Raw genomic sequence first — 22,064 nt, forward strand, 5'->3', positions numbered from 1 at the left:
GTGCCTGGATCTCCTTGCTCTGACTCAGAGGCCGGTTGTCTTTCCACCTTTCTTGGTTTAACTGAGTCGTAGGGTGGTCTGGGGCCCCTAGCAACTTAATTTCTAGGAATATTATTTTATTTTTTAGCTGGTCCTCAGGGGCAGGGCACGACCTCCTCCTCCCTCTGTGCAAGACGCCTCTCGTGATGCCAGTACTATTCTCATTACTCTCCTCCCCTGCTCTCATTGCCCCCCTCTCTTAGGCAGCTGTTCTAATGTGTATCCTTTGTCTGCATTCTTAGAAAGTGTATATAGTTAATTTGTGTGCACGTTTCTAGAACTTCCAATTATATAATTGTAGTATTTTAATATGTAAGTGGTATTGTTATAGGTGGCATTCTGATTCTTTTTGCACTCAGCTCAAAGCTTTTAATCTAGTGTTGCTGATGTATGATAATATAACCACTTAGACACACAAGACAGAAAATTAATGTCATAATTGAATTAAAAAGAAATGAAAGGAAATTAGTTTATAATAAAATATGTAATTTGATAATATAAATGCACAGGTACAAATACGCTAAGGTACAAATAAATGTCTTCTTAGACATAATGGAATAGGTGCTTTTAAGGAAAAACTTGGGATTTAAGAGAAGTACGGAAAGACTCCACTACTATTGAAATTAAGGTTTTTGGTATTTTGAAATAAAAGTGAAATAGATACCTATGTGATTATAAACAATTGGCCTGCATGAATGTTTGGCATGACGTTTGAAAGTCTTATGGGCTTGGTGTGTGTGTCGCCTGCGCACTGTAGGACTGCTAGTATCCCTGCTCCTACTGGTTAGGTTAAACTCCTTCGCCCAGTCACTGTGACAAAGAAAAAAATACCCCCACAGGTGTCCCAAATGCCTCCTGGAGATGGATCACAGACCTAAACCAAAACCCTAAAACTGTGACACAAAGAAGGAGAAACTTCTTTGTGATCTCTGCTTAGGCAAAGATTTCTTAGATACAAAAAATTGATATATTTGAACTTCATCATAACTAAAAACTTTTGCCTTTGAAAAGATACTGAAAAGAGGCAGACCTAATGAGCCATTAATGTGGCAGTGCCCAGCATACTCCCTGGGTCTAGCTGCATAGTGTCCCTGGGTCTCTGGGGACAGTTGGAGGGGGGAACAGAGGGCCTTCTCGCCTTCACAACTGTATGAGGCTGAGGTCCTGTCAGCATATTTCTGATAAATGACTTGTATCTAGAATATATTTAAAAAATCACTTCTTAAAACTGGAAAATAAGAAAACAAACAACCCAATTAAAAAAAAAGAGGAACTTATGTGAAAAGACACTTCAACAAAGAAGATATCTGGGTAGCAAATAAGCACATGAAAAGATGTTCAACATCATTAAGCATTAGGGAAATGCAAATTAAAACCACAGTGAGATACCACTAGTACTTATTAGAATGAGTAAAATTAGAAAGACTAACCATACCAAGTGTTGACGAAGATGTGGGTACTGGAATCTGCTACTCTGCTAGTGATAATGTAAAATGGTTCAGCCACTTTGGGAAACTGGCAGTTTCTTAAAAAGTTAAGTGTACATATTCTATGTGACTTAGCCATTCCACTCTTAGGTATTTACCTAAGAAATGAAAGCAAGCTGATTTGTGTATGAATATTCATAGCAGCTTTATTAGTCAAAACCCAGAAAGAACACACATATCCATTTACAGATAAATGGATAAACAAATTGTGATATATCCAAAATGCCCCCAACACTGAGTGTTATTTTCCCCTTGAGAACCTGAAGTCCAAGTTTCTGAACTTCATATCCAAGGCCTTGACATTAATTTCAGTTTCTCTTTCTGTCATAGTCCGCTGACGTTTCTCTTCTAGATGCTCTTTACTTTGAGTGTCTCCAAGTTCCCTGAACCTCTGGGTTCCTTTACAAGATTAAACTTTGCAAGTGCAGTTATTCTGCTTCAGTTTCCCTCTCTTTTATTCCAGCTTTGTTAACCTAGCAAACTCCAACTGCTTACATGTTTCTACTCTAACACCTCCATCTTCTCCAGAGTTAGATCCTCCTTCACGTCAACCTAGCAGAGCTCTGAAACATGGTACAGAATTCATTTAGGAATATGTCTGCCTGCTGAATTGTCAGTTCCTTAAAGGCAGGAAGTGAGGCTTGGTCTTTTGTTTGTTTCATCCTTTGAGCTAAGCATAAAAGTTGGTATACCACAAGTACATGAATGAATAAGTGAAAGAATGTATGTTTGACTCTAAAGAATCTGTCAATCTCAGCGGCTGGGATGGTTTTATATGTGAGTTAGATTTTGTATTTAACTGAAGATAATGCCCCATTTCAGCAACAATACCAAAAGTCACAACCCTAATCATCTTATGGGTCACTGGGACACATTGTCATCCAGAGATTCTTATAATATATATGACTGTTATAGCACCAAACATAGTAATAACCCAAATATTCTTCAACAAGGAACTGACTAAGCAAATCTCAGTTCAAGAACTTAATGTTTTATGTTGGTTTAAAAGAGTCAGTTCTGTACAAACCGATGTGGAATTATGTAAAGAAAAACAAAACCAATGTGGATTCAGAAGAGAAGTTTTAAAACTACAGATTATCCTGATTTTTTGAGAAAGAAAACTGTGAATGCGTATGGATCTCTATATGCACTATGTTAATATGTCCTTAGAAAAATCTGGAAAGATGATTTGCTCAGGGAATTGGAACATGATGGAGAAGTTTTCTTTTTTCTTCTAACTTTATATGCTTCAGTACTTTTCAGCTTTGTTATGTTTATTTTTTTAAATAATCAAAAAATTCACACAATTTAAAACTATATACCTGACCAGTAAGACTTATTTTCGTGAATGTATTTTAGATACCTCCAGAAGTTAATTCTTAGGTTAAATTTTAACATTTTAGATTTATGTAATATTTACCTAAAATGAAAGCAAATTTTACCTTACTATCTTATGTTTACCTTCAGATATCTTTTTGGGGAAATGGAGTGGGGAGGAAGCTCAAGTTCTGAAAGGGTGGCTGCTGTATCCAAGACTGTAGTTTTGTTCTGCTCCTAGCCCCATGTACTTGTTAGGAATGCTCAGGTACCACAGGACCTAAATAGGATGATCTAATTTTTTTCCAGTGGGTAAGTCCATGGGCTTTGCAATCAGGGACCTGTTTTTGACCTCTGGTTTTAATACCTACTAGTATGACCTTGGCCAAGATTCTTAAGGGCTGTGAGTTAGGTTTTCTTATCTGTAACATCAGAGTTCTGATAGTACCTGTCACCTAGAGCTGTCACGAGGCTTGGATGCAAAGGGTCTGAAATGCATATGGTGCTTAATAAATGATAGCTTTTGCTAACTTGTTATTTTGTTGTTTTTGCTGCTATTGTGAAGGAAGACCAAGTGCCTGAAAGAAATGAGGTCAGATTAAAGGAAATCTAATGAGGAAAAGGACCATTTTTAATATTGGTTGCAGATACAACTCCATTTCCCAGTTACTATCTCCAACCCCGTTTGTAAATTAAGCCTTCTGTTTTAAAGTGCTAGCAGATGCATCACTGCTAGCTCAGTAGGAAATGTAGGAAGGACTGGAGAAAATATTCCCAGTCTGAGGAAGGATGAGAGAGAACTGCATGGACTGTTGAAAAGCATTTATAGACCGGGGGCTTGGAAAACCTCTGTAGTTCGGGAGCAATCCAGGAAGCCAGTCCTTCTCATAAGTGCCCGGTAATGCCAGTGGGGCAAATTGGTCAGGCAAACGCGGTGGTAGGACTAATACCTCAGCCCTGGGGCCAAAATCTCCATGAATTCCCAAGCAGGGCCAAGCTTTCCAGTTTACTTCTTGTGCCCAGAATACCTCTGTAACTAAAAGTCCTTCTGCGGAGTCATCCTGGGCTGCTATGTCTACCTGGCAGACCGATCCCAGCCCACTTGCACCTGTGGAGAGAGAGGAGCTGAGAAGGGGGCGGGCCTGATGAACCATTAATGTGGCAATGCTCAGAATACTCCCTGGCTCTCTGGGGACGGCTGGCAGGGGGGAACAGAGGGCCTCCTCGCCTTCACAACTGTACGAGGCTGAGGTCATGAGCCCCATGAGTGCATTAAGGGCTAATGTGTTAAAAACTAAGGTCTTGAAACGTTGGCTTGTACAGGACCCTCTTAAGAGAAGTGCTTTGTTTATTCTGCATGTGTTTGCAAAAGTAATAATGATAATAGCTAAAATTTACATCGTGTTTGCTATGCCAGGCACTGATATTTGAGTATCTACAGATACACATATCATATATTAAAGTGTTTATGTATCTTTAATTCCTCACGCGAGCCCTATGAAATAGACGAATAGTAGTTCTAATCGTAATGGTTTTTCAGGTGAGGAAAATGAGACATGTGGCTGTGTAAGTTGTCCAAGGTCACATGCAGGTAAACAGCGGAACTGGAATCCAAAAGCCCAGCTGCTCTGGCTCCAGAGCCCCAGATCCTAATCTTACACTGTATTGTGTCTCCATTTGTTTGAGCCGATATTTAAAAACTGGGAAATTTCGTATCAGAATCTGGAGAATTGGCCTCTCTTGAGTGATCAGAAGAGCTGGGACAGTGGGCTGCATCCCCTTGTGGAGACCCGCCAGGCCAGCAGCCCCTTTTAAATGGCCTGGGTTTAGGTTGCATAAAAACATCAGGCACTTTATCTGCAAGATAGGGAGCTTTTCATCCCTGTTTTCCATGTGAGGCCATTGCAGCACCGAGAGGGTCACAGCCCCGGGGTCTGTGCTTTGGTTTCTGTATTATTCCTCCTCCCTGGAGGTCTGGGGGTCCCCCTGCCCTGTTAGAGAGTCGGTGGTGAAGCTGATAATCAGAGCAGAAGAACCTGCAGTGTGGAAGGAACCAAGTGTAGCAGCTCTCTAGAACTTTGTTGAATGAAAAATAGGCCGGGAAGTTACTCTGGAAGAGACGGGGGAAATCTGACATTTCAAAAAAGTAAACCGGCAGCTAGTGTACATTTTTAAATGTTTTATTTACTGAACCTTTTCCCCCCCTTTATGACTGGAGGAAATACCCTGCTTTCTCTAGCCAGAATCACCAAGGATTTTTTTGTGGTTTAATTTTTTTGGTAAGAAAATGATACAATTCTGGATTATTTCTCTGGCAAGTTTATTCTAAAATTCCCACAATCCTTTTAGGTTGTTTGAGAGTTGGTGCATGTGATAACAAGAGCGGCTGAGAAACAAGGTTTTTGGCCTGGTGATTGTCTAACCAGGTGTGTTGGGGTCCTTCAATTTTAAGAAGCTTTTGTGTTTCCAGCTCTACCGGAGGGATTAGTGGTGTAGTCCTGCCTCCTGGGAACAAGTTTTAGTGTTACCGCTTGTAAGGCTGAAACCATGATGCTCTTGTTTTTCACACAGCACCATCTGCTTCAGGATCTCGCCATGCTCAGAGATTTCCCCCCGAGTCAGTCCCTCTCTCCACGATAAATTCAGTATCTGGAGGAGTGAATTCACTGTGGACATAGCAACAGATGTGCGTGGTAACATGTAAAATGCAATTGGTTAGTTATCAATCAGTCATGTGGTCATCGAATATCTCAGGCAGGCGGGGCAGCGTGCTACCCCGCGGTGATAGAAACAGATAGCGAAAATGTGGTTCCTGCCTTAAGGGACGTGGTTGGGACATTTAAGACAAGAGCATGCAAAAAGTATCATAGCTGTAGGAAGTAAACAATTAATAAGTAGAAGAGAGAATATGCAGCCCTTGATTAATTTCCAAATGGAGGCTGCAGGTGTGAGGTCCTAGAGGACGTCTCAGTTGTCTTGATAAGGTCCCTCCATGAGAAGCAGCGAAGTCTGGGGGAATGTGCACTGTGCAATTAGAGGGACACTGAAGGGGAACAAAGCTGCTTGTGTAAGTGCGAGGGGAGGCTGGTCTCTTCAGTGCAGTCCGGAAACTCACCCTGTAACAAAGAACTGTAATTCCGAGTCAATGACACCTTCTAAATCCTCTCAGACTATGCCCAAAATTATAGAGAAGGAATGGCGAGTCATTTCCCTTCAGCCAGAACAGGATAGCTGTGTACTTTGCTCAAATGCCTGGGATCTAATGGAGATGGGACGGCAGCCAGGAGCTAAAGCAAGTCAATACAGGACTGCGAGAGCTCTGATGCTGGGGCAGATAATGAGGAAGGGGCCAGGATTTGAAAGCATGACCTCTAAGTCTTCCTGTGTAATGAACAGGACATAATGGGGGCTGAGATCTGAACCCTGGTGCACCTGTGTCTGTAGCCACCCAGCCAGCAGCCTAGCTGTGTCCCAGGAAAATCTGGACGAGCTATGTGGGAACTTGACAGCCTTTAGGCTATCTGTACTCCTTACTAAAAAAAGTAGAAGGCAGATTTCCCCTAAAGGAGGTTGGCGTAGGCTTAGTGGTTAAGAACTTGGACTTCGGCATCAAGACCTGGTTCTCCCATTTACTAGCTGCATGGTCTGGGGTGAGTCACTTACATTTTCTGAGCCTCAGAAATAATCATAAAATGGAAGAAAAAAAATGGTAGCACCTACCTTGCGGGTTATTGTGAAGATTAAGTAAGGTAGGGGGTGAGAAAGCACTTGGCAGTGTATATGATACATGTGAGTAACCTGATAAATCTATTTTGATTGTTAAAGAGATGAGCATGAAGATAATTATTTTAAATTGCTTTTTCCTTCTGAAAGTTCTGACCTGGATTGGTGACAAAATGGGAATTATTCCATTCCTTCCCTTTATTTCTCTATCTACAGCCTTTGAGAAGATAAAGGAGTATCTCCTGCAATGGGTAAGGGGTGCGATGAGGATTTAGAGAAAGGCCTTCAGGTCTATACCTTCAGAACCCAAACTTTGTTTAAACTAAAAGGGCCGCTTTCTGAAGGCACAGGGGAAATCCCGCTGCCGAGGGACCAGGCAACGTCTCTCCCCTTGGAGAACCTTGGATGTCTTAGGGTGGTGCTTCCTGAACACTGACAAGGTTGGCATCACCTGAGATTCTGCATTTCTAACAAGCTCCCAGATGCTCCTGGACCTCAGGTCACTTTTCAGTAGCAGAGTCCTAAAAGGCCTTGGGTCGCTGAGTCTGTGTGGCCTGGCCGAAACCTCTCTACAACGTCTGTGAAAATGCTTATCCAGTTTTTGCTCGTTTACTTCCACTGATGAAAAGCTCCCTCCTTGCCCACTGGCCCTTTGTTTCTAGATGGCAATGTGTTCAGTGGGAGTGTGTGTCTCTTACTGAGCTGATTCTTGCCTCCATGTAATGCCTATCTACTGATCCTAGTTCGTAACTTTGGCAGCAGTGGGAGTGGGGACATCGAGTAAATATTGCGTGATCCTGATGGAGCTGTTAACTTGGTTTTGGTCTAATATGGGCGATGTCCACCGATGGGCATCTGCAGTGATGGTGGTGGTCGTGGGGGGCAGCAATCCCCTGAAAATGTTTGTAGCATTTTGTTTGCATGTACATTTTGCTAGGGAGAGTTATCATAGCTTTCAACAGTTTTTCAGTGGTGTCTGTTCTTCTAGAAGATTAAGAGCCTTGGATTCTTCCTCATGGACTGTTGTGTCCCTCGTAACTCTATCTGGAGGGCTAGACCTTCCCTAGTCTCTCATCTCGTCTGTCAATCTCTGTTTTTATTTCTTTTACATATTTCTTTGCGTAACATAGTTTCAGGTGCCCTGTTCATCCTGCCAGCTTTTCCTAGTTTGTCTGTGTCCCTCTAACTTGGCCCCCAGAACCATGTAGAGGCTAAACTCCAGGTGTCATCTATTCAGGAAGTGTGTGAGACATCTCTCCTTGATTTGACCTGAGACTTCTTTCGGTTCTTCCTAAAACTGCAGTATTTTCTTTGGAAACCTTAGTATAGTTTGATAGGCAGTACTATCATTTGAAATATTTATGTTGCAGATTTAAAAAAAGGAAAAGAAGAAAACCTAATATTTAAAGGGAATTTGTTGGTACATGTAACAGGGCCCTGGTTTGAGAGGTGGTATTGTCTTCAGGTGAGGCTTGATCCAGAGGCTCAGACACTTTCACCAAGGACCCAGTTTCTTGTTCTCTCTCCTCATAGTCAACCGAGTCCCAAGTCTTTTTTGCAGGCACTATATTAAGCCCCGTCTTCCACCATCCTGAGTGTTTTGTATTAGGTTTTGGACTGTGTATGCAGGACCTTATATCCCTGTAAAGTATCTTGTTAAACCATAGCCCTGATTATACCATCTCCCCTATCAACATCCCTGTCCAGCTTAGGATCATCTTCAAATCTGATCAGTAGGCCAGCAAATTAATGATGTTGAACCAGACAAGGTCAAGGACAGAATCACAGCATGCCCTTTGAACCTGGATGAGCATTTCTCAGAGGTCATTCTAGAGGACACTAGTTTGCAGGATGGTCCTCAAAAATAGAACCCTATAATCAAATATATTTGGGTAGTGCTATATACCATAAACCCTTTTTCTTAGACTCATGATGCTTATGAGTATCTTAAAACATCTGATCAAAGAGATTGTTAGACATAGTTTTCCAAATTAATTTGACCATTAAATTCTCTCCCCTGCCCTGCTATGTAACACCTAATAACCTGAAAAAATATTCTAGAGAGCGCAGTCTGAGAAGGGCTCATGTGGATGTGCGACCAGTTATCAGTCATTGACTTGTCTCACATCTGGCCCGAATTCTTCCATGGTTGACCAGAAGGGTAAAATGAGAGACAAAATGCCGTCCTGAAAACCGGTTATCTTGCCGATCTATCATCCATTCAGAAGGGAGACTATTTTCAACTGGACCTTATTTACCTGGTGCTGATCTCATCCTAAACTGCTGGATGAAGCTTGGGTGCTCCGGAAGGTCAGGCGTTCTGTTAAGAGTGGAACCCAGACATACGTGGAGGCTCTCTGGGAAACCCGGAGCCAGGCAGCAGGCTGTGACCTGTTATTGTCACAGCAATAACAGGGATTGAAAATAATATAATAATTCACAGTTATGGGACGTTTACTTTGTACCAGGCACACCGCTCAGTGCCCCCCTATGTAATACCTCGCTCAGGCTCCGCGGGACCGGGTGAGTTGGGCAATACTATTGTCCTTGTTTTATGAATGATGAGCCTGCAGCATCGAGAGCTCGGTAGAGTTGCCCATGGGGACACAGCTAACAAGAAATGGAGCCGGGCATCAAACCCAAGTCGGACTGGCCCCAGAGGCCATGTGTTCAGCCTCTGTATTGTTTTTTCCACAATCACGTGAATTTATTAAATGTTGAATTGGGGTATGGCACAGTATTTAGTAGAATTGTAGATACCCACAAAAATAGTCACAGTCCTTTCCTTAAGGGACTGACGTTTTATTTGGGGGAACTTTTGTAGTTAAATGAAGAAAATACTTCCCAAGCAAACAGAAGCGAATGCATGAAAGCAGAATGCCGGAGGCCTCCCAAGCGGCCTGCTCAGGCCGTGACAGCCGGATCTTCGCCCGTGGATGCCTGCCTCCCTGCTTCTACTTGATCTGTTCTCACAAACTCCCTTCCTCATCTTCCTGTTACCCTTGTCCCCTTGACCTCCACTCGAAACCACTAACCTTGCTTCGCTCCTCAGTTCTTGGTCTGTGACAGATTCCCAGCTGACATCTACAGCACTTGGAGGTGACCTAGTTTGAGTGAAACGCTGGCTTTTCAGTTATAGCTTCAATAGGCTGAGCTGGCAGCCTGTCAGCAGGCTTATGTCACCTAATGACTGTGTCAGTTCCCTCTTTGCCTGGCTTCCTGTTAGTAAATATCCTCAGGATGCTCTTGGAACCCAGAAGGTGTAGGTGGCCTGGCAAGGGAGCCAGAATGAAAAGGGGAAAAAGAAATGGGGAGAGAAGCAGAGAAGACCCACCCCTCCTTGCCAAAAAAAAAAAAAAAATGTATACCAGGAAAAAAATTCTTCTAAACAGAGGGAGAGTAACTTGCTGTGAGGTGTCTTCCTACAGAACAGTTTTTGCTCCAGTAAGTTTGTTTCAAAAATTTTTTTTGACCTGGTCTGATCCCCTTTATCTCCATTCCCCCACCCACCATGCCCTTCCTTCCTGTTTGGCGCTTTTAAAATGGTATTACTTCTCTTCCACAATAGTGACCTGCTGGGAGTAATAGCAGAGACATTTCCTGGCCTGTGGCTCTAGTTGTCTTTTTAATAACGACCCCCCCACCTCCTTGCCCTGTGCTGCTCTTCATAAACATTTTCCTGAGGCTGGGGCAGAGCTTCAGGTGAGCCCCCTGCGTCCTGCTAAGGCTAGTTGTGTTGCGGCTTGCTTTTCCCCTTTGCCTGTCGGCTACAGCACCCAGATTTCTGCACCCTGACCTCCCTTCTGCACAGTGCATTGCGGCTTGAGTGTGGATGGTAGAAACTCCGAGCTTTGGCTCTTATATTTGAGGGAAATAAAGTCTGCGAGCGACCCCCAGGGGAGCTGCCCAGGGAATGTCAGCCCTTCCAGCTCTGTGGAATTGGGTTAAAGGTTTCAAGCAGTGCTGGGGGCGTGTGCCCGTCCAGCTTTGCCCGAGGCCACACAGTGTCATCCTCTGAGGCCTAGGTAGCCCCATGGTCCTCTCCAAGCACTCTCTCTTTAAGTTAGTTCATTCTTTGTACATCACTTTCTATAAAAACATGGATTCATAATCTTGAAATTTAGTCTCAAATTTTCCCACCAAAACACTGCTACTTTGAGTGAATGTGTGTCGCAGAGTTAACAGCCTAAGGTAGCAATTTCTCCCTTCGTTCAGCCCGCACTTCTGCCCTTCCAAACTTTAATTAACTAGCTCATTCATTCATCTTTGTGTTTGTTCATTTAGTAAGTATTTGTTGAGCGCTCCACAGCCCAGTGCCACTGAGATAGGGCGGGGACATGGGACAAGCATCATGATTAAGTTTTCCTGCCTCTGATGAAAAATGCTGAGATATAAATAGTATAGTAAGAACAGGAGGGTGTCCACCTTAAGGCTATGATTCCATTTCAAAACCCAGGGAGTTAGGCTGTCAGATTCCTAACATGCTTTATGGTAATAAGCCAACAACTGGCCCTCTTAAGGCAGGACAAGCAGTGGTGTGTCCTAGGTGGTGTGTCCCCACTGCTTGAGGGTAGCCACTGCTTGAGGGAAGAACAGGATCAATAAACTTCTTGTATTAAGTTTATCTTACGGACCATTTAGAGGACTGACTATGGATAATGACAGACATCATGAGACCACATGTCAAACCTACACCCCCGAGCCCTTTGCCCCATTCTTGAAATCCTTAAAAGATATATATCCTAAGCTTTAAGTGTGCCTCCTTTGAGGTTGCCCACACTCCCTTTTCTTCCAGTGTGTAGTTTGCCTTAAATAAAGTCTTCTTGCTGCTCAACTTATTGCATCTCGTCTCTGAGCTCTTCCAAGCCTGTTGGGAGGTTAATAAGAAACCCCTTTTCCCAGTAGTAAGCGTCTTTGTTACTCTGCTGTTTCATTCAATTTTCTAGACTTAAGCACAAGTCTTCACTCTCTCTGTCCCACTTTAGACAAGTAGGGAGGGGCTACTAAGATCTCTGATTTGGGCCTGCAAGTTCCCATCGCCTGGGTGACCCGGACAGGACGGCAGCTGTAGGAACCCGTGCGTCAGTAGACTGCCTGAAAATCTCTCTCTCTGTCTCTCTTTTTTTTTTACCTTTGGGAAGTTCTCAAAACTTAATCTCACTCCATCCCGTGCTCTGCAGTCCCCCAGATCATACAGTGGTAGGGGCTTAGTTCCCACACAGTGCAGGTTCCAGCAGGCCCTGGCTGCCGGGTGACCCTGGCTTTAGGGGTTGGCAAGGGATCTGCCCTGTGCGGAGCAGGAGTTCAGTGAACTCTCCTTTTCTACCTCTTACTCTCTGCTGCCTGCACGGCTGCTGCCATTCACTTCCACTCTCACTGTAATGGATTCCTGCCTTACCTACACTCGTCCGACCTGTTCCAGAGTTCTTTCTCCGCCAGAGAGAAGAGCCCTCCCGTCTGGGTTGAAGTCTCATCTATTGCAGTGGGAAAGACCTCCCCAGATGCAGCTGCCTGACAGCACTAGGTGAACGAAAGAGAAAGGCCCCTGTCCTCATGACGTTTTCCTGGAGTGGGGAGACAGTCAGTCAGGATGTAGGAAGCCACCACAGGCCCACCCACCAAGCACCCTGCAGAGGAGGGCATGGCGGGTGCTTTGCTGAACATCGGAGAAGTGAAGGGAGACCTGGCCAGGCCCGCCGGAGACGGGAGCACCGAGCGCTGACGTGGAGGATAAGGAACAGCTGGATGGAGAGCTGGCAGGGTCTGCAGAGCATTTCCAGCAGAGGGTCAGCATATGTGGAGATTCCTTGGCAGAAATGAACTCGGCACCTTCCAGAAACTGAGAAGAGGCCCGAGGGATTGAAGTGGCGAGAGGGAGGTGGAGAAACAAATTGGGAGGGGTAAGCAAGGCCTGAGTGTTGAAGTCTTGTATTTTATTTTAAAAAATTAAGCATACAGAATGTACAGCTAACTCCGTAACATAGCTCTCTTTTTCTATGGAGTGGTTTTAAGAAAGGCAACATATGTAATGGTTAACCGCAGACTGGAGCTAGATGCCTGAGTCTGAATTCACTGCTACCACTCGCTGCTTGCATAACCGTAGGCAACTTATTTGACCTTTCTGGGCTTGATTTCTACATCTGAAGAAGGGGGAACAACTAGTACCCATTTCATGGGGCCATTCTAAAGATTAATGGAGATGACACACATGCCTGGGCCATAGTATGTACTCAATAAACATTGGCTATTTAAAAAGAGGTTTTAAAGAAAGTATTAGATTGATTCCCCAGGAGAATGTCTCTTTTTATTCTGTGGCTTTGTGCCTGCCTTAGCACAAAGAGATGAACAAATTCCACTCTGAGATGGCCAGTACTGAGACTGGCTTGGCTGGGACAGCTGATCAGGCCTAAGTCAGCTTCAGGAGTAACACAGTTCTCTCCTTAGGTGATGGTTGGGTATCTTCTTGTTGCTCAAGCATCTAGGTCCAGGGGCTGCCATGGCTCCGTCAGTCTAGAAGCCTGTTTCTACACACCAGCTGTAGGGGGCTCTCAGGTGAGCTGCCCATGTGATTCTCTTTGGATGTTTCAAATTTACTTCAATTCAGCAAGCACTGACTGGTCATCTTCAATGTTCAGGCTCTGTGCTCAGGGCTGGGGTATAATGCAGGATGAGGCCTGCTTGTTACCCAGTGGAAGGTACCGTCTAATGGGGGGGTCAGGCTCATAATTAACAGCTTAAGCCAGTTAAAGTGGAGATTGTGGGACCAGGGGAAGGGTCCTTGGCCTAACCTGGGGCTTCAGAGAGAACATCCCAGGGGAAGGGATGCCTAAGTGAGTCGTGAAGAATAGGAAGGGATAGCCAAAGATAGGAGGGGCTTGGGAGAAGTAGGAAGTGTTAGCAGAGGCGTGGGAGTCGGGGTGAACAGTGCGGCGTGTGACAAGGACCTGCCAGCAGTTTAATACAAGGAGGGGAGGACAATGTGGAGGCCTAAGCTGCAGAGTGAAACAGCCCGTGTGCTCTCCCTCCTGGGAGTGGGGGATGGAGCCCTAGGCCTTAGGGCTTCTGCAGGATCCTAGGAAGGAGGTTCTGTAGTCTGATCAGCATTTCTGAGGGACCTTCCTGGCTGCAGGGTGGAGGACAGATTTGGGAGTGGGGTGGGGCAGTAGCGCCACTGCCAGGGAGACTGCTGGGCGGCTGCTTCTCTATGCCAGGCGAGAGAGAATGAGACGAGGAGGTTGTGCTGGTTGGTGTGGGAAGAGTGGATGGGTTAGAGAAGAATGAGGGGATGCAGGCCTGCCTTGGTAGAGAAAGGCTCCGTGGGGGACAGATCCCAGGGGTGATGGGCTTTCAGGGGTGTTGGGACACTGCGGACAAAGGTGTTGTTCAGGGACCTGGGCAGTGACTCTGCTTCCTGCCCTCCCAGAAGGGGGTGTATCCTGAGTGCTGGATTTGGTTCAAGGACGAGGAGATCCCCATGTGGGCAAACATTTCCTTGAGCAGAAACATATGGAATTTTGGGCTAAATTCTTCTGGGTAGCTGTGTGTGTGTGTGTATGTGTAATATACAAGACACTGATATACAGAAATTCAGTCTTTTCAATTCTGACGGGACCCTTGGGGGAAGAGTGACACCATGTCAACTGCTTGGTTTGTGAAAACCTGGGTCCCAGGAATGAGTGGGAGTAGGATGAGAAAAAGGTGTGCAGCCTCTGCCCTACTGTGTGTGCCCACTTGGCGCCCAGGAAGTTTCATGTCCTCGACTGACTCGAAGCAGGTACCTGTGCGCTGTCCTTCGCAGCCGGGCCCTAACCCCCCGCAAGCCTGCCCTGTCACCCTCCCGCGGCTCCTGCTGCTGATGCGTTCAGGGGAGTGGTTTTCCTGAATGCTGTCATGGTTGTATGTACACCAGGCCATTTACAACAGCTTGGTCACCTAGATCATCTTCGCTTCTGCTCACAGACCCATGAGGAAGGTGCCCATCACCCTTCACAGAGAAGGGAACCTAGGGCTCTGCAAGGTCCTGCACCCTGCCCGGCTCACAGACTAGGGAAAGGGAGCAGCTGGCAATCAACCTGACTGTTACACTGATGTTTTTTCCTCCCCATTGCATTGCAGTTACTGTCATGGGTACCAGTCGGGTCCAGTTTCTGTTTGGAGCCTTCTTGTGAAGGGATAGAACCCGTCAAAAACTGCTCTGCTGTCAAATCCACAGAATCCAAAGAATTTGCATCCTGCAAATCTCCTGCCACCCATGAAGCCCATTCTGTTTGTCCCAAGCTGGCGACACTTTAAAGCTGATCCCTGAGCTGACATGACCGGATGGAGTGAGCAGTATGTATTATGTTGTTATTATTTAATAAAGCGTGTGTTGTTCCCTGCTTGGCGATGTGGCCAAGTTGGTTTTCTAGCAGGTGGTGGGTAACTGGACCCAAGCCTCCTGATCTTTGCTCAGGAACTCCCTGGTCCAGCCTTTGATATCAGAACAAGAGGAGAAAACAGTGACACAGGACACTTCCTGTCCCAAAGGGGATGTGATACAGGACACCTGAAACAACAGGCAGAGGAGAAGCTTCGCGAGGGCTGCATCGGGAGAGCTGGCCTCAGCCTGCCCTCCACCAGTCATCTAAGATCTGGTGAGGAGGGGGCTGGGCCAGCTGCTCCGGGAATTCTGCGGAGGGGTTGCCATGTGTTCTCTATGGGCTGGGCACAGGCTGGGCACTGACGTCCCAGCGCCTGGCTTTGTGAAGGGTACGATCCAGTGATGGAGACTGATGAGAAGGCAAGAAAATTTAGTGTCATGAAGTTTAATTCTTTATAGATAAAGGAGAGGGGTTCTGGGAGCCCAGATGGAGGGTTCCTGAACGGTCCTGGATAAGTCAGAGAAGGCTTCCCGGAGGAAGAGTCTAGGCTGGGATTTGAAGGATGAACAGGAGTTTGACCAGGCACAGTTGCACAGGCTTCAAAGGTCTAGGGTGAGAAGAAAAAGGAAAGCTTAAAAGTGTTAATGAAAGTAAAAAATTAAAACTTCAGTGCTAGGCCTGCCCACCCTTCCCCTCCATTCTCTAGTGTCCTATTATTAGAGGTATAATTCGCAAAGCATGGGGGCAGGGGAAAAGGCCTGATATTTGATTGTTTCAGAGCTAGATGTATGCAAATGAGAAGGCTTTTATCTTACAAGGTAAAATGCCTGAAAGCAAAAATCCCAGATTAAAATTACTCAACTTTTTTTTTTTTTAACTGATGCATATCCAACCAGTAATTGAGTTCAGGGCCCTCAGAATGACCTGTGTGAGACTTTCAGAGTCTGAGTGAGTTGTTTCATGCAGTAGAAATTCAAAAAATCTGACTTTGGATATTTTGGTCATTTTTTCCACCCTGCCAGAGGCTAGCCATACCATCTTGGAAAAATAACATCACTTCAACCAACACGAGGCGTAGAACTCTAACTGCTTACTTAATTCTTCATCTATTAGCTTATCACTGCCTCCCCACCCCCCAAATTTTTACTTTGAAAAACCTAAAACCTACAGAAAAATTGTAAGACTAGACTAGAACAATGCTCTGCGCGGGTATGTGCAGCCATATACATACCTATTTTGGCTGATGGATTTGAAAGTAAGTTGCAGCCACCACGACATTTCCCTCCCAAGGGTTTGCTGCACGTGCGTTTGTATTCTCCTACCTAACAATGGGGGAATTATCAAACAGGAAAACTAACATTGATACAATACCCTTCTTGAATATATAGTTCATATTAAAATTTCCCTTATTGACTCCATCATGTCCATCATTTTTATTTTTATTTCTGATCAAGTCCAAGGACACATATTGCATGGAATTGTCAGGTCTCTTGGTCATCTTTAATTAAGAGTCGTTCTCAGTCGTTCATCCTCTGTCATTAACCAACATTTTGGAGAAGCCCAGAACGGTCATTTTGCAGATTATGCAGCTTATTCGTTCAACAGTTAGCAGTAGTTGAGCACCTCCTGCGTGCTTGCCGCTACGCCGGTGATAGAAAACATCACAGTCAAGGCAAGTGTGGTGTTCCTCCATTTGGAGCTTGGAGTCTAGGGGGAGAACCTGATGATAAATAAGTAAGTTACAGAAAAGTGAAAAGTACCATGTGGGACTATGGAGAGCTCCTGGTTGGACATGTATCTGCTCTAAAAAAGAAAGAAAAGAGGCTTGAGATGAGAGCAAGTGGGGAGAGCGTTCCTTTTGGCGGGGGCGCCGGGGAGGGCCTCTCTGTGAGGTGGTGAGACTTGAGTTGTGAGCCACAGGGTGGGAAAGTGCCGAAGAGAAGGCAGATGCGGGGAGATGGTGGTCGCCTTCCCCGCAGAGCAAACAGCCTGGGGAAGGGCCTGGCGGCTGGGAGGTGTTTGGCCCGGCTGGGAAGCTCAGAGATGGGCATTTTGTCTTCAGAATGGTAAGCAGGGGCCAGGAGGTGAGGGATGAGGTGTTTGCTGTGGGTGGGGGCCAGATCATAACAGGGCTGATTTCAGATGCAATGGGAAGTCCCTGGAGAGTTGATAACGGGGGTGGCATGAACTGAGGGGTACTTTAAAGAGGTCACCTTCAAGCACTTCTGAGGGTAGCTGCCAGGTGGGAATGAAATCTTGTCCACACAGCAAAGAAGGTATTAGACATTCATGGTATTGTTTGCAAGAACTCAGAAGTATCACAAAAGGTGATTTAAAATGTTTGATTTATTTTTGAGTTTGAAGTGATGCTAGAGTAATTTCTGGGTGTGAATTTGGCCCTCCAGGGGAGGCTGGTGCAGCCGTGGCTGGTTTGCTCGTCTTGTGTCTGGTTTGTCAGTGCTCAGACCTGACACGGCTCTACTCTAGAAGCAACCCGGTGCTCCCCCTGCCTCTCAGGCAGCTGGTTGTTTGGTTGTGGGCTAGTGTGGTCATGGGGAGTCCTGCCACTCCTGGCTGCGAGCTGCTGCCCCCCACCTGCTCTCTCCAGCACCTCTTCCTGGAGCCCACCTACCTTGGCTTCGGGTCCTTTAAGTCAACCACCCTGGAACCAAAGCAGAGCTGAAGAGGAAACAGGACAGCAGGCGCCGGGAGGCGCTGCCTGTTCCTGGGCAGGCCCTGCGCACGAGGGGGCACTGTGGGTGGCGCTGGACGCTGGGGAGCACGTCCTTCAGGTGCCAGAGAGCCGCAGGGACCTGACAACCAGCTCGAAGCTCCAGAACCAGAGATGGGAAGGGAAGAACCTCTCTTTGCAGAAGATGGCCTCTGGGGTTTAGCAGCCCTGAAGTTAGTGACCTCTGCTGTGGGCTCCAGCTTTATGCTGGTTGCTATTTAATTCACAGACTTGGATTAATTCCTCTTCTTGCATGGTCTGTCGCCATTGTTCTCCTGCCTGTCTTTACTGAGTGCTGAGAACTGTGGGAATAGCTCGACCCACCAAAGGCTAAGGCTGGTTAGACCAGCCATGAGAGCACAGCCCACGGCAGGGGGAGTGGCAGGGGGCTGGCACATGCAGGGCCCAGTCCCCACGCTCCTGCGGGCAGCAGGTCTCAGGTCCTGGAACACGCTAGCTCCCGACTTCTTGCAGGTCTCCGAACTTGCTGTTCCCTCTTCTAGAGTTCTTTTCCTGTCTCAACCAGCCAACTGGTACGCTGGAAAGCCTTCCGTTCCCAGCTACCCTGGCAATGCCTGGTAGACTTCTTACCTGCACATCCAAGACTGTCTCTTTCCTTCAGAGCACATAGTTCTGGTTTGAATAATGCGTGCATGTATGTGTGTGATTATTTGATTTCTGTTTGTCTCCCCTACTTGGCCATAAACTCTGCCAGGGGCGGAACACATTCTGTTGTTCTGTGGTTGCTCAGCACTCATGTGACCCCAGGGTAACCCAGGCTTAACCCTTTAGTGCCAGGGTTTTCCAGAGAACTGCTAGTTAGAGATGGATGCTTTTAGAAGCATCTGCACGGAGGGCAGCCCCCGAAGGCTGGAGGGCACAGTTCTTTCTCCTGTGGTCATGAGCTGGTTTGTTGTTGACACATCCTCTTCAGACTTCGGAGAGTCCAGTAAGATGGAAATGAGAGCTGGAGAGAGACAGACAGACAGAGAGAGAGGGCACGCTGGAATGCTGGGCTTTATAGCGTTTGGAGATATTGGGCATTTCCTGCGCTGCTAAACAGCAAGAACCCAGGACACCTGCTTACCTTCAGAGCAAGGTGCTTTATTTCACTAAACTCTCTCCTCCATCTCACCTTCTGCATCTTAGTCCCACTCCCCTTATTGGGATTTTCTAGAGAGGAGCAAGAGGTGTGTTTAATTTTCCTATTTTATGCCCAGTCTCAGCTAGGGAGAGGAGGAGGTGTAATCAGACGTGTTTTCTCTCCCTTGCTCCTTTGCAAGGACATTGCTCCGAAAGAATGTCCCATTTCATTGAAGACTTGAGCCAGCCTCAGCATGAACCCGTATTTCACTTGGATTGTGTTTATTCCCAAACAGTGCTGGGCAAGTACACTTCTGTGTCCCCACTTCCCTGGGATATCCTGCTGAACAGTCTTTTGAACTAAACCTAGAATCTGTGTGACAGCGGGTGAATAACTCAGGAGCTGGGTGGGGATGTGATGGGTGCACCACAGAGGAAGGGACTATTCTTGGGTGGTCCCAACCAGGATCCAAGCGTGAGGACCCAGCTAGCCCATCTCCTTTACTTTCCAATAAGAATAAAACAGCAGCGTGCAGAGGTCAGAGACTCCAGTGTCTGCAAAGACTACAAGAAGGTGGAGCTCTCCTGAAATTGAAGACTATACTGTCTAGTTAGCCCCAGTCTCCACCATTCCTTTTTGTCTTCCTGATATGAATACTTGTTCCAAAGGAACAGATTTCTTCGGTGGTCCAATATCTTAGTTTCTATTTTGGTTGTTAGAAGTCTGGGGTGGAGACTCTAGTGAACTAGAAAACTTGTGACCACTCAAGAGGGTAGCTGCTTCTCAAGACAGTTACTACCACGGGACAACGTGGACCCAGTGTCCCCAGATAATCTGGGTTTTCAAGAGATGCTAGATATTTGGGTAAATATGTAAAATTTTCTAATTTTTAAATATTGATGACAAACCCTTGTTTTGAAAAATTCTGGGTGGGTCCAACAAAACTTATTTGTGAGTTCCATTTTGTCCATGAGTTAGGAGTCCCTGGGCTGTGCATCTGAAAGGCTCCATCGTTCAGAAGGCAGAGCACAAGCAAATAGGTGTAAATGAGGGAAGGACTTGAGCCCAGAGAAGAGCTGCGGGGAAGCTGCAGGGGTGGTGGAGGGAGAAGGGCCTTCGCCCAGACAGGCCCCGGGCGGGAGTGTGTGGGTGGCCACCCCACTTCCCTAAACCGCAGCTTTCCAGTGTGAAATGGGAAGAAGGGTACCATTGCTTCCAGCCTATCGGGGCGCCCTGCTTAGTGCCCAGTAGCTGTCGCTTCAGCAGCCTCACCTGGCACACCCAGACCAAACCTGTCACGGTGCCCAGGCCTTCCTGCTGGTTGTCCAACAGCCCCTCGCTTCTGTCCCCAGGTGTGGCTCAACTTTCTCCTCTGACCCCAGGCACTGTCGGGGTCTGGACGCAGGTCTTCTGCTGTCTCCCTTGAATTCCCTCCTCCCTCCTCTTCTCCTGCCACCATCCCCACAAAGAATTCGCCACCTTTTACCAGGGTTATGTCGTTTGTATACCACCAGTCCTGCCTCCTCCCAAACTGCCTGACGCATGTCCGCTCCAGGCCCCCTTCCGGGGGCGCAGCCCACTCGGGGCAGCGGCGGACCCCCGGACCTGTCGGTGGAGGTGCCCAGCTCGGCCTCCCATCGCCTCTCCGGCCTTCCCCGCCGCCCACCTGCTCAGACTGGCTCCTGCCGCCCTGCCCGCCCTCCCCCAGGGCACCGCATCCCTCCGCTCCCTTTCGGCGCCTGCCTTCGCCGCGTGGCCCTCGGATAGGATTCCCGACGTGCCCCCGCTGCCCGCCCTCGTCACACACGCACCCCCTCCCCGGCCGGCATCCCAGTGGGGACCGGTGTGAGCTTGGCGGCGGCGGGCGTGCCCATCAGGTGGGAGCCCGGAGAAGTGCCCCGTGCTCACCGGGCGCGCAGCCCTCTGCCCCCCCAGGGCTCACCCGCGCTGGAACCGGGCGTCCAGCTGGGTCTTGCGCGCCCCGCGGGGTCCGCCCGCTTCAGGGCCGCGCCACGTCGGACAAGCCGGGGTTCCACTTCTGACTTAATTTCCCCAACAGTAAAACGGGGCTGATGATTGTACGGCCGGCGCGGCGCCAACTTGTCTCTCGCATTGGCTGCGCCCCGGCGCCTCTCCAGTCCCCTGAGCTGGGGCTTCCCGGCCGTGAGCCGGCCCAGGGGACGTCCTGGTGCCACCGGCCGGGGGCCGAATGAGGGAACGCGCGGCTCCGAAGCGCCGCTCAGCGAACGGCCATCGCTCTTGGGATTGCTAGTGGCCCAGGGGCGGCCTGGCGCAAACGGGAGATGGTCCTGCTTCCCGGCCGTCTGAGGGGAGGTGAAGCAGAGCCCCCTGCGCACAGCTCTGCACGGGTCAGTGGGGGAAGAGAGGGTGCAATGGAAAGACCCTCCCCTGGTATGTGTCCTTTCACTTGGTCTCAACCACTTACCCCTTAGACCTGCGTTTTACCTTGAAAATAAGGAATCAGCAAGATAGCCTGTGCCAGTCACAAGCTGGAGGCTGGTGCAGCTCCGGGCTGTGTGTACACAGCTTCCTCGGGGCAGCCGTCCCTGACCGTTCCCTCTGAGGGTCCACCCCGTCCTGTTCCATCTCTACCCGTTTACTGCCTCATTTGGATTTTTCCTCATTGGTAACTTTATGGTCTGCCTTCTTCCTAAACTGTAAGTTCCGTGCAGTCGGAGACTTTGTATTCTGCACCGAGGAAATGAGAAAGCCCTGTCGAGGTTCTTGAATATACCCTTAAAAGGCTAGGGTTTTAATCTGGTGCCGAATCTGATTTGGGGATTGTAAACCATAAAAAACAGCAAGATAGCTCTTCATCAGCGTGGTTTGACTTCCCTGGTACAGTCTCTTAATTTTGCCCAGATCTTTCCTTCTGTATGGCGTGTCGCTCTTCAAGGAGGACACAAAGCCTTCCCACCCCATCCCAGCTGAAGATGTTTTCTTTCTGGGCAGCTAGTTCCCGCTCAGAGCCTGCTGGTCCAGCTGAACCAGGGTCACCCCTGGATGGCCGAGGTCATAGGGTGGGAATAGAACATGTAGGAGACGTAAGGGCCACTAACATCCATCTGTGGAGCTTGACATGTGTCCTCAGTAACTCCATACATATTCTTATTGTCCCCCATTTATGGAGGAAGAAACTGAGGCTTTAAAAGCATAAGCTACAAGCCTAAAATCGTCAAATTTATAAGGTGCAGGACCACCGTTTAAACCGTTATCATCTGTTTTGAAAGCAAGTGCCTAACTGCTGTGCTGCTGAGCTGCTGAAGATGTCAAACCATTGAAGTTTGGCTTGGGGATATGTT

At 47.4% G+C, this 22,064-nt stretch overlaps 1 long non-coding RNA gene across 3 annotated transcripts in view; it reads left to right on the plus strand.

The window, feature by feature from the left end:
- Positions 1–22,064, plus strand: part of LOC108391032 (uncharacterized) — a 332,816-nt gene that overhangs the window by 67,385 nt on the left and 243,367 nt on the right. For all 3 annotated transcript variants that reach the window (XR_012125171.1, XR_012125170.1, XR_012125169.1), the window contains exon 7: positions 14,682–14,897. This is a non-coding gene — a long non-coding RNA (uncharacterized lncRNA). The remainder of the gene's footprint in view (positions 1–14,681; positions 14,898–22,064) is intronic.

This window comes from Manis javanica, chromosome 14 (assembly GCF_040802235.1).
Source record: "Manis javanica isolate MJ-LG chromosome 14, MJ_LKY, whole genome shotgun sequence".
In the NCBI taxonomy this organism is placed as follows: Eukaryota; Metazoa; Chordata; class Mammalia; order Pholidota; family Manidae; genus Manis; species Manis javanica.